This window comes from Pongo pygmaeus, chromosome 6 (genome assembly GCF_028885625.2).
Source record: "Pongo pygmaeus isolate AG05252 chromosome 6, NHGRI_mPonPyg2-v2.0_pri, whole genome shotgun sequence".
In the NCBI taxonomy this organism is placed as follows: domain Eukaryota; kingdom Metazoa; phylum Chordata; class Mammalia; order Primates; family Hominidae; genus Pongo; species Pongo pygmaeus.
The window spans coordinates 35,751,954-35,764,306 of NC_072379.2; positions in this window are offsets into that span (position 1 = coordinate 35,751,954).

Below are 12,353 nucleotides of genomic sequence, written 5' to 3' on the forward strand. Positions count from 1 at the left end.
ACAGGTTTTTTAATGGAATCTTTAGAGTTTCCTATTATATCAGATGTTGTCTACAAACTGAAAATGTTGTAAATTGAAAAGGAAAAAGGTCTAGAAAGGCAATGTACAGAATGGGACAAAATATTTGCAAACCATATACATAAGAGGTTAATCTCCAAAATATATAAGGAACTCTTACAACTCAATAGAAAAAAACTAATAACTGAATGTAAAAATGGGCTAGGAATTTGAACAGACATTTATCCAAAGAAGATGTACAAATGGCCAACAGACATATAAAAAATGGTCAACATCACTCATCCTGAGGGAAATGCAAATCAGAACCACAATGTGATGTCACCTCACATCCATTAGTATGGCCGTTATTAAAAGAAAAAGACAACAAAGATATTGAGAAACTAGAAGAACCATTGTAAACTGTTGGTGGGAATGCAAAACTGTGCAACCACTGTGAAAAACAGTATGGAGCTTTCTCTAAAACTTAAAAATAGAACCACCATATGATCCAGTAATCCCACTTCTGAATATTTATTCAAAATAATTGAAGTCAGAATCTCAAAGATATATTATCACTCTTAAATTTCCATTGACAGATGAATAAAGAGAATGTGGTGTTTACATGCAAAGGAATATGACTCAGTCTTAAAAAAGAAGGGACTTCTGCCATATGTGACAACACGGATGAACCTGGAGGACACACTGCTAAGTGAAATAAACCAGAGACAGAAAGACAAACACTGTGTGATTCCATTTAGATGAGGTAACTAAAATAGTCAAATTCATAGAATCAGAGTGGAATTGTGGTTACCAGAGGCTGAAAAGGGGGGAAAATGGGGAGTTACTAATCAATGGACACAAAGTTTTAGTCAAGCAAGAAGAATAAACTCTAGAGAACTGCTGTACAACACTTCGCCTATAGTCAACAATAAAAATTTTTTTTAACTTTTACATTCAGGGGTACATGTGTAGGATGTGCAGGTTTGTTACATAGGTAAACATATGTCATGGGTTTGTTTTCTGTTTTTTTTTTGGTACAAATTATTTCATCACCAAGGTATTAAGCCCAGTACCCATGAATTGTTTCCCCTGATCCTCTCCCTCCTCCCACCCTCAACCCTCCAAAAGGCACCAGTGTGTTGTTCTCCTCTATGTGTCAGTGTGTTCTCATCGTTTAGCTCCCACTTATAAGTGAGAACACGTGGTGTTTGGTTTTCTGTTCTTGTGTTAGTTTGCTAAGTATAATTGCCTCCAGCTCCATCCATGTCCCTGCAAAGGACTTGATCTCATTCCCTTTTATAGCTACATAGTATTCCATGGTATATACATATCACATTGTCTTTGTCCAGTCTATCATTGATGGACATTTATGTTGATTCCATATCTTTGCTATTGTGGATAGTGCTGCAATGAGCATACACATGCATGTGTCTCTATAACAGAATGATTTATACTCCTTTGGGTATATACCCACTAATAGGATTGCTGGATGAAATCGTATTTCTGCTTTCAGCTCTTTGAGGAATTGCTACACTGTCTTCTACAATGGTTGAACTACTTTACACTCCCACCAAAAGTGTAAAAGCATTCCTTTTCCCCCACAACCTTGCCAGCTTCTGTTATTTTTTGACTTTTTATTAATAGCCATTCTCACTGGTGTGAGATGGTATCTCATTGTGGTTTTGACTTGCATTTCTCTGATGATCAGTGATGTTGAGCTTTTTTTCATATGCTCGTTGGCCGCATGTTTGTCTTCTTTTGAGAAGTGTCTGTTCATATCATTTGCCCACTTTTTAATTGGTTTTGTGTTTTTCTTGTAAATTTGTTTAAGTTCCCTGTAGACTCTGGTTATTAGACCTTTGTCAGATGCATAGTTTGCAAAAATTTTCTCCCAATCTGTGGGTTGTCTTTTCACTCTGATGATAGTTTCTTTTGCTGTGCAGAAGAGCTTTAGTTTAAATGGCTCCCATTTGTCAATTTTTGCTTTCGTTGCAACTGTTTTGGGCATCTTCGTCATGAAATCTTTTCCCGTGCCTATGTCCTGAATGGTATTGCCTAGGTTTTCTTCTAGGGTTTGCTTGTTTGTTTGTTTGTTTTTGACACAGTCTCGCTCTGTCACCCAGGCTGGAGTGCAGTGGTGTGATCTCTGCTGACTGCAAGCTCCACCTCCTGGATTCATGCCTTTCTTCTGCCTCAGCCTCCCGAGTAGCTGGGACTGCAGGTACCCACCACCATGCCTGGCTAATTTTTTTGTATTTTTAGTAGAGACAGGGTTTCATTGTGTTAGCCAGGATGGTCTCCATCTCCTGACCTCGTGATCCGCCCACCTCTGCATCCCAAAGTGCTGGGATTACACCACCTCTGCCTCCCAAAGTGCTGGGATGAGCCACCATGCCCAACCCCTTCTAGGGTTTTTATAGTTTTGGGTTTCACATTTAAGTCTTTAATCCATATTGTGTTGATTTTTGTATATGGTGTAAGGAAGGGGTCCAGTTTCAATTTTCTGCATATGGCTAGCCAGTTATCCCAGCACCATTTATTTAATAGGGAATCCTTTCTCCATTGCTTGTTTTTGTCAGGTTTGTCAAAGATCAGATAGTTGTAAGTGTGTGGTCTTATTTCTGGGTTCTCTATTCTGTTCCATTGGTCTGTGTCTGTTCTTGTACCAATACCATGCTGTTTTGGTTACTGTAGTCCTGTAGTATAGTTTGAAGTTGGGTAGCATGATGCCCCCAGCTTTGTGCTTTTTGCTTAGGTTTGCTTTGGCTATTTGGGCTTTTGGGTGTTTTTTTGGGGGGGTGGGGGGTTCCATATGAATTTCAAAATAGTTTTTCCTAGTACTGTGAAGAATGTCAATGATAGTTTAATGGGAATAGCGTTGAATCTATAAATTGCCTTTGGGCAGTATGATCATTTTCAAGATATTGATTCTTCCTATCCATGACCATCGAATGTTTTTCCATTTGTTTGTGTCATCTCTGATTTCTTTGAGCAGTGATTTATATTTCTTCTTTTAGAGGCCCTTTACTTCCCTTGTTAGCTGTATTCCCAGGTATAACAATAAAGTATTATACACTTAAATATTTGTTGGCCAAGTGCAGTGGCTCATGCTTGTAATCCCAGTACTTTGGGAGACCAAGACAGGCAGATCACTTGAGCCTGGGAGTTCAAGACCATCCTGAGAAACACAGCAAGACATTGTCTCTACGAAAAATACGAAAATTAGCAAGGCATGGTGGTATGTGCCTGTAGTCCCAGCTACTCAAGAGGCTGAGGCAGGAAGATCAATTGAGCCTGGGAGGTAGAGATTGCAGTAAGCCAAGATCACACCACTGCACTCCAGCCTGGGTGACAGAGTAAGACTCTATCTCAAAATAATAATAATAATAATAAATATATATATATAGAGAGAGAAGATAGATTTCATTTTAAGTGTTCTGACCACAATAAAGTATTATTTTTTAAATGAAAGGATATATATATATATCTATACCAACAGACTATAGAATATAGAATACTACTCAGCAATAAAAACAAATTATTGATGTATGCAACAACATAGATGAATCAAAAACATTGAAAACATTATGCTACATGAAAGAAGTTAAAGGCAACAGATTACATACTATATGATTGCTAGAAAAAGCAAAGCTATTTATTTTTCATTTCAACTTTTATTTTAGATTCAGGGGGTACATTTACAGGTTTCTTACCCAGGTATACTGTATGATGCTGAGGTTTGAGGTACGATGGACCCATCACCCAGGTAGTGAGCAAAGTACCCAATAGGTAGTTTTTCAACCCTTGCCTCCCTCTTTTCCTCCCTCCCCCACCCATAGTAGTCCCCAGTATCTGTTGTTTCCATATTTATGTCCATGAGTACCCAATGTTTAGCTCCCACATATAAGTGAGACCTTTGTCAGATGCATAGTTTGCAGATATTTTCTCCTATTCTGTAGGTTGTCTGTTTACTCTGTTGATAGTTTCTTTTGCTGTGCAGAAGCTCTTCAGTTTAATTAGGTCCCACTTGTCAATTTTTGTTTTCATTGCAATTGCTTTTAAGGATTAGTCATAAATTCCTTGCCAAGGCCAATGTCTGGAAGGGTATTTCCTAGGTTTTCTTCTAAGATTTCTATAGTTTTTGGTCTTACATTTAAGTTTTTAATCCATTTTCCACAAATTTTTGTATAGGATGATAGGTAGGTGTTCAGTTTCATTCTTCTGCATATGGATAGCCAGTTATCCCAGCACCATTGCTTATTTTTGTCAACTTTTTCAAAGATCTCTTGGATGTAGGTGTGCAGCTTTATTTCTGGGTTCTGTATTCTGCTCCACTGGTCTATGTGTCTGTTTTTGTACCAGTACCATGCTGTTTTTGGTTACTGTAGCTCTGCAGCATAGTTTGAGGTTGGGTATTGTGATGTCTCTGGCTTTGTCCTTTTTGCTTAGGATTGCCTTGGCTATTCGAGCTCTTTTTTTATTTCCATATGAATTTTAGAATAGTTTTTTCTAATTCTGTGAAAAATAACATGGCTAGTTTTATAGAAATAGCATTAAATCTGTAGATTGCTTTGGGCAATAAAACCACTTCAACAATATTGCTTCTTTGAATCTATGCATATGGGATTTTTTTTCATTTTTTCATTTGTGATTTCTTTCAGCAGCATTTTGTAGTTCTTGCAGAGATGTTTCATATCCTTGGTAAGATATATTCCTAGCTATTTTTTTGTGGTTATTGTAAATGGGATTGCATTCCTGTTTGGCACTCAGCTTGAATGCTATTTGTGTGTAGATATGCTGCTGAAGGGCTAGGTGCAGTGGCTCATGCCTGTAATCTCAATACTTTGGGAGGCCAAGGTGGGAGGACTGCTTGAGGCCAGGAGTTTGAGACCAGCCTGGGCAAAATAGTGAAACCCCATCTCTAAAATAATTTTTGTTAATTGGCCAATTAGCAGGAAGTTCTGACGTTAAAAAAAATTAGCCAAGCAAAGTGGTGCATCCCTTAGTCCCAGCTACTCAGGAGGGTGAGGTGGGAGAATTGCTTGAGCCCAGGAGGTCAAGGCTGAAGTGAGCTGTGATCACACCACTACACTCCAGCCTGGGCAACAAAGTGAGATCCTGTCTCAAAAACAATTTTTACTGATTTTTGTACATTGATTTTGTATCCTGAACTTTACTGAAGTTATTTATCAATTTCAAGAGGCTTCTGGCAGAGCCTTTTGGGTTTTCTAGACATAGAATCATATAATTAGCAAAGAGAGAAAATTTGACTTCTTTTCCTTTTATTTCTTTCTGTTGCCTGATTTCTCCGGCTAGGACTTACAGAACTATGTTGAATAGGAGTGATGAGAGTGGGCATCCTTGTCTTGTTCCAGTTCTTAAGGAGAATGTTTCCATCCTTTGCCCATTCAGTATGATGATGGCTCTTATTATTTTGAAGTATGTTCCTTCAGTGCCTAGTTTGTTGAGGGTGTTTATGATTTTATGAAAAGTATTTTCTGTGTCTATTGAGAAAATCAGGTAGTTTTTGTTTTTAATTCTGTTTAGGTGGCGAATCACATTTATTGATTTTGTGTGTTGAACCAACCCTTGCATCCCAGGAATGAAGCCTACTTGATTGTAGGTGAATTAACCTTTTTTATGTCCTGCTGGATTCAGTTTGCTAGTATTCTAGAGAGGATTTTTGCATCTATGTTCATCAGATACTGGCCTGTAGTTTTCTTTTTTCATTGTGTCTTTGCCAGGTTTTGTTATCTGGGTGATGTTGGCTCCATAGAATAAGTTAGAGAGGAGTCCTTCCTCCTCAATTTTTTTGAATAGTTTCAGTAGGCTTGGTACCACCTCTTCTTTGTACATCTGGTAGAATTAAGTTGTGAATTCATCTGGTCTGGGGCTTTTTGTTGTTGTTGTTGGTAGGTTTTTTTTATTACTGATTCAATTTCAGAACTCAATATTAGTCTGTTTATGGTTTCATATCTTCCTGATTCAGTCTTGGGAGGTTGTGTGTTTCCAGGAATTTATCCATTTCCTCTAGATTTTCTAGTTTATGTGCATAGAGATGTTCATAATCACCTCTGGGGATCTTTTGTATTTCTGCAGGATCAGTTGTAATGTTACCTTTGTCATTTCTGATAGTGCTTATTTGGATCTTCTCATTTTTTCTGTTAACCTAGCTAGTAGTCTGTGGATCTTGTTTATCCTTTCAAATAATGCAATTTTGATTTCCTTGACCTTTTGTGTGGATTTGTGGGTTTCAATTTTGTTCAATCCTGCTCTGACTTCCTCTAGGATGTGATGTTAGATTGTTAATTTGAGATCGTTCAAACTTTCTGACATAGACGCTTAGAGCTACAAACTTTCCTTTTAACACTGCTTTTGCTGCGTCCCGGAGATTTTGGTACATTATGTCTCTGTTTTCATTTATTTCAAATATTTTTTTAATTTTTGCCTTAATTTCATTGTTTACCCAAAAGTCATTTAGGAGCAAGTTGTTTAGTTTCCATGTAATTGTGTGGTTTTGAGACACTTTCTTGGTATTGATTTCTATTTTTATTTCACTGCGGTCTGTGAGTATGGTTGGCGTTTTGATTGTTTTGAATTTATTGAGACTTGCTTTATGGCCAATCATGTGGTCCATCTTAGAGTATGTTCCACGTGCAAATGAAAAGAACATGTATTCTGTGGTTGTTGGGTGGAGTATTCTGTAGCTGTCTATTAGGTCTCATTGGTAAAGTGTCAAATTTAAGTCCGGAATATCTTTGTTAGCTTTCTGTCCTGTTGATCTAACTCAGTCAGTGGAGTGTTGAAGTCTCCCACTATTATTGTATGGCTAAGTCTTTTTTGCAGGTCTAGAAGTACTTGTTTTAGGAACCTAGGTGCTCTGATGTTGGGTGCACAAATGTTTACAATCATCTTCTTGTTTAACTGAGCCCTTTATCATTATGTAATGCCCTCCTTTGTCTTGATGTTGGTTTAAAGTCTGTTCTATCAGATATAAGAGCGACCCCTGCTCGTTTTTGTTTACCGTTTGTGTGATAGATCTTTCTCTATCTCCTTACTTTGAGCCTATGCGTATTAGTATGAGATTGGATTCTTGAAGACAGAAGATAGTTGTGTCTTGGTTTTTTGTTTTTAATGCACTTGGAAAGGCAAAACTTTAGTAACAGAAAGCAGATTAGTTGTTTCCTGAAGCTAAGAGTCTGGAAAGGAATTGACTACAAATGGACATAAGGAAATTTTCTTGGGTATTAGAGATGCTCAACATCTTGATTGTTGCCATGGTTATAAAACTGTTTACAATTGGCAAATTTTATCAAACTATACACTTAAAATAAGTGATGCAAATTATGCCTAAGTAAACTGGGAAAAAGCAAGCAGTGAAAAAAGAAAGGTAGATATTTAAATATTTAAGATTCTTAGAAACAAAGAATATAGACATTAAAAATTCAATAAATCAAAAAACAGAATAAATTCCAAAGTGGAGGCCAAAAGAGAGTTAGAGAGCTGGAAGCTAGCAATGAAAAATTTACCCAGAACTTGTACTAGGGAAATAAAGACTTTATTTTACTTAAGGAACAGTTAAGGAATAAAAAGGATAGATTTAAAGGGAACAATATATTTTTTAGGAATTTCACTAACAGCAAGTAAAGAGAATAACAGGAACTAAATATTTCATAAGATAATCACCGAGAATGTTTTAGAATTGTAGAAATACCTAATCACTCAGACAATTTACACTGAATTTGAATAAGGGTAAATAAAAATAAAACCTCAGCCGCACATGGCTATGAAATGGCAAAACGTCAACAATAAAGAGAACATCTTCCAGCTAACACATAAAAAAGATAGATTAACACAAAAGAATAACAGATTAGTAGCAGACTTCTAATCAGCAATAATGGAATATTATCTTCAAATTGCCAAGGAAAAGTAATTGTCAACTTCTAACTTTGAACATGATCATTCTTCAAATGAGAGTGCAAACTAAAGACATTGTCTGATTTCAAAGACTAGAAGAGTTTACCACCTACAGCTTACTAAAAGAACAAATTAAGAACACTCTTCTCTTCAGCAGCAAAATGAAACCCAGAGGAAAAGACTGAGATAAGGAAACACTTGTGAGCACAGAAATAGATCATTAAATTTAATTAGCCATTGACTGCGAAAAATTACTGCTTTGTGGTTTCAAATATTAAAATAAAAGTTACCATGAGAAATGAGGGTGGGAACCTCTCCCGTTCTAGAGGAAGATAAAACTAGCACTCAGAATAGTGTTAGACTCTGCTGGAAAAATTTTTACTGAAACGTGACACCAAATATAATGGTGATCATTAAAACAAATTTTATCAAGTGAAAAATCAAAAATGACCAAGCCATATAAATATATGAGATTTTGGTGCTATATCTCCATCTCAGTTAGGGGTCTGTGTACTCCACAGACTTAACTCCATCTACCCCAGGAAAATGTCATTTTTAGCACGATATTTTTCCCTGGTTCCCAAATTACCTCCTAAACTAATTGAAGCCTTTGAAATTTAGCTATAAACCTGGAAGATGAGATTCATTTATAGTATATCTGCAGTTTGAATTTAGGTGTTGATGTTATTACATTAGAGCTATAAGTGTGACTGCCTTTTAGCTACCCACTTGCCCAACTCTGGCAGAATTGCTTTAAAAATTATTTTTGCTATTTTTGTTGTTGTTGTTATGTCTCTTTAGTTTTTCAGTTTCTTAATTTTTTATGACATATCACACATATAGAAGAGGGGACAGATAATAAAATTTTCAATTCAGTTATCACAAAGTGAACCTAATTATGTAAACACCACCCAGGTCAAGAAATAGAACATCACCAGAGCTCAAGAAACCCTCTTGTGGCTCCTCCTTCCTCCCAAAAGCTTGCAAATAGTCTTATTGCTGTAGTTTAATTTTGCCTGTTACATGGTGTGTGTGTGTGTGTGTGTGTGTGTGTGTGTGTGTGTGTATGCAGTTTTATACTATATATTCTATGTCTGGCTTTGTTCACTTCACATTTTTGTGAGATTCGTCCATATTGCCATGTGTTTGTTTTTATTGCTATATAGTACTATATGGAGTGCCTATCGCATAAAATATCCAACCATCTGTTGAACAATTATACATTTTTTGCTAAATATGTTAATGCATTTCTATAGGGTATTTGATTAGAAGTGGGATTTGGGAGTTTTCAAGTACATGTAGTTCAGCTTTAATAGATAATACCAGCTTTACCAATAGTCACTCCCACCAACAATGTCTAGAGTTCCTGTTGCTCCTCATTGTCGCCAAGACTTGGGTTTGCCAGGATTTTAAATTTGGGTCATGTTAGTGAATGCAGAGTGACTTCTCAAAGGGCTTTTAATTTGCATTTCTTGCGTTACTAATAAGATTGTGTTCTTCTTCATATATGGATTGGTCACTTGAGCATCCTCCTTTATGAAGTGCCTCAAAGTCTCTTACCCATTTTTCTATTACATTATTTTTGTTTTTCTTATTGATGTGAAAGATTTCTTTATACATTCTAGATATAAACCCCTTTGTCAGTTATACACATTGTAAATCTCTTCTTCCACCCTGTGTTATCTTGATGCTATCTTTCAATCATTTTGGACTTTTAAAAAATGTTTTCATTTTCAATAATTTCACATTTACAGCCAAGTTGCAATAGTACAAAGAATTCTCATATGCCCTATATCTAGATTCTCCAGGTGTTGATATTTTACCATATTTGCTCTACTATTTTCCATCTTTTCTGAACCACTTGAGTATATATTTAGTTAACCTCTAAATACTTGTGTGTATTTTCTGAAAACCAAGGATAATCTCTTATGTAACCATAGTACAACTGTAAAAATAAGGAAATTTTCATGGGTACTGTAATATTATCTAATCTACAGATCTTATTCAAATTTTACCAATTGTCATAATAATGTTCTTTATAGCAATAGAAAAAGATGTTTCTGATCCTGGATCTAACTCAGAATTATCATGCTTTATGTTTAGTTACCGTGTGACCTGGTTTGGCTGTGTCCCCACCCAAATTTTATCTTGAATTGTAGTTCCCATAATTCCCACCTGTCATGGGGGGACCTGGTGGGAGGTAATTTAATCATGGGGGTGGTTACCCTTATGCTATTCTCGTGGTAGTAAGTTCTCATGAGATCTGATGGTTTTACAAGGGGCCCCCTTCATTCAGTTCATGAGGACATGAAATGTGAGGACATGAGATTTGTGAGGGGACAGAGGCAGATGATATGGTTTGGCTGTGTCCCCACCCAAATCTCATCTTGAATTATAGTTCCCATAATCCCCATGTGTTGTGGGAGGGACCTAGTAGGAGGTAATTTAATCATGGGATAGTTACCCTCATGCTATTCTCATGATAGTGAGTAAGTTCTCATGAGATCCGATGGTTTTATAAGGGGCTTCCCCCAGCTCAGTTCTCATACTTCCCCTTCCTGCCACCATGAGAAGAAGGACATGTTTGCTTCCCTTTCCACCATGATTGTAAGTTTCCTGAGGCCTCCCCAGCCCTGTGGAACTGTGAATCAATTAAAACTCTCTCCTTTACAAATTACCCAGTCTCCGGCAGCTCTTTATAGCATCATGACAACAGATTAATACACAATGCCTCTTTAAACTCCCTTAATCTTGGTTTCTCATGCTTTATGTTTCATCACATTGATATTTTTTAAAGAAATCAAGTCAGTTATTTCGTAGAATGTCCCTCGAGTGGATTTATCTAATGTTTTCTTATAATTTAACTCAATAATCCATTTCTAGCAGGGGTAATAGAGAAGTGATAGTATATTCTTCTCAGTATATAATATCAAAGGCACAAAATATCAGTTTGTCACAATATTGGTGACCCATTCATTTTAGCCACTGATGATTCTTGCCTGAATCAATTATTACTACAGTTTTTGCCAAGTGGTGATTTTCTTTTTTTTAAATTATTATTATTATACTTTAAGTTCCAGGGTACATGTGCACAACGTGCAGGTTTGATACATAGGTATACATGTGCTATGTTGGTTTGCTGCATCCATCAACTCATCATTTACATTAGGTATTTCTCCCCCACCCCCTGACAGGCCCCAGTGTGTGATGTTCCCCGCCTTGTGTCCAAGTGATCTCATTGTTCAATTCCCACCCATGAGTGAGAACATGCGGTGTTTGGTTTTCTGTTCCTGTGATAGTTTGCTGAGAATGATGGCTTCCAGCTTCATCCATGTCCCTGCAAAGGACATGAACTCATCATTTTTTATGGCTGCATAGTAGTCCATGGTGTATATGTGCCACATTTTCTTAATCCAGTCTATCACTGATGGACATTTGGGTTGGTTCCAAGTCTTTGCTATTGTGAATAGTGCCACAATAAACATACGTGTGCATGTGTCTTTATAGTAGCATGATTTAGAATCCTTTGAGTATATACCAAGTAATGAGATTGCTGGGTCAAATGATAATTCTAGTTCTAGATCCTTGAGGAATTGCCACACTGTCTTCTACAATGGTTGAACCAATTTACACTCCCACCAACACTGCAAAACCTTTCCTATTTCTTCACATCCTCTCCAGCATGTTGTTTCCTGACTTTTTAATGATTGCCATTCTAACTGGTGTGAGATGCTGTCTCTTTGTGGTTTTGATTTGCATTTCTCTGATGACCACTGATGATGAGCATTTTTTCATGTGTCTGTTGGCTGCATAGATGTCTTCTTTTGACAAGTGTCTCTTCATATCCTTTGCCCACTTTTTGATGGGGTTGTTTGTTTTTTTCTTGTAAATTTGTGTGAGTTTTTTGTAGGTTTTGGATATTAGCCCTTTATCAGATGGGTAGATTACAAAAATTTTCTCCCATTCTGTAGGTTGCCTGTTCACTCTGATGGTAGTTTCTTTTGCTGTGCAGAAGCTCTTTAGTTTAATTAGATCCCATTTGTGTATTTTGGTTTTTGTTGCTATTGCTTTTGGTGTTTTAGTCATGAAGTCCTTGCCCATGCCTATGTCCTGAATGGTATTGCCTAGGTTTTCTTCTAGAGTTTTTATGGTTTTAGGTCTAACATTTAAGGCTTTAATCCATCTTGAATTAATTTTTGTATAAGTGTAAGGAAGGGATCCAGTTTCAGCTTTCTACATATGGCTAGCCAGTTTTCCCAGCACCGTTTATTAAATAGGAAATCTTTTCCCCATTTCTTGTTTTTATCAGATTTGTCAAAGATCAGATGGTTGTAGATGTGTGGCATTATTTCTGAGGCCTCTGTTCTGTTCCATTGATCTATATCTCTGTTTTGGTACCAGTACCATGCTGTTTTGGTTACTGTAGCCTTGTAGTATAG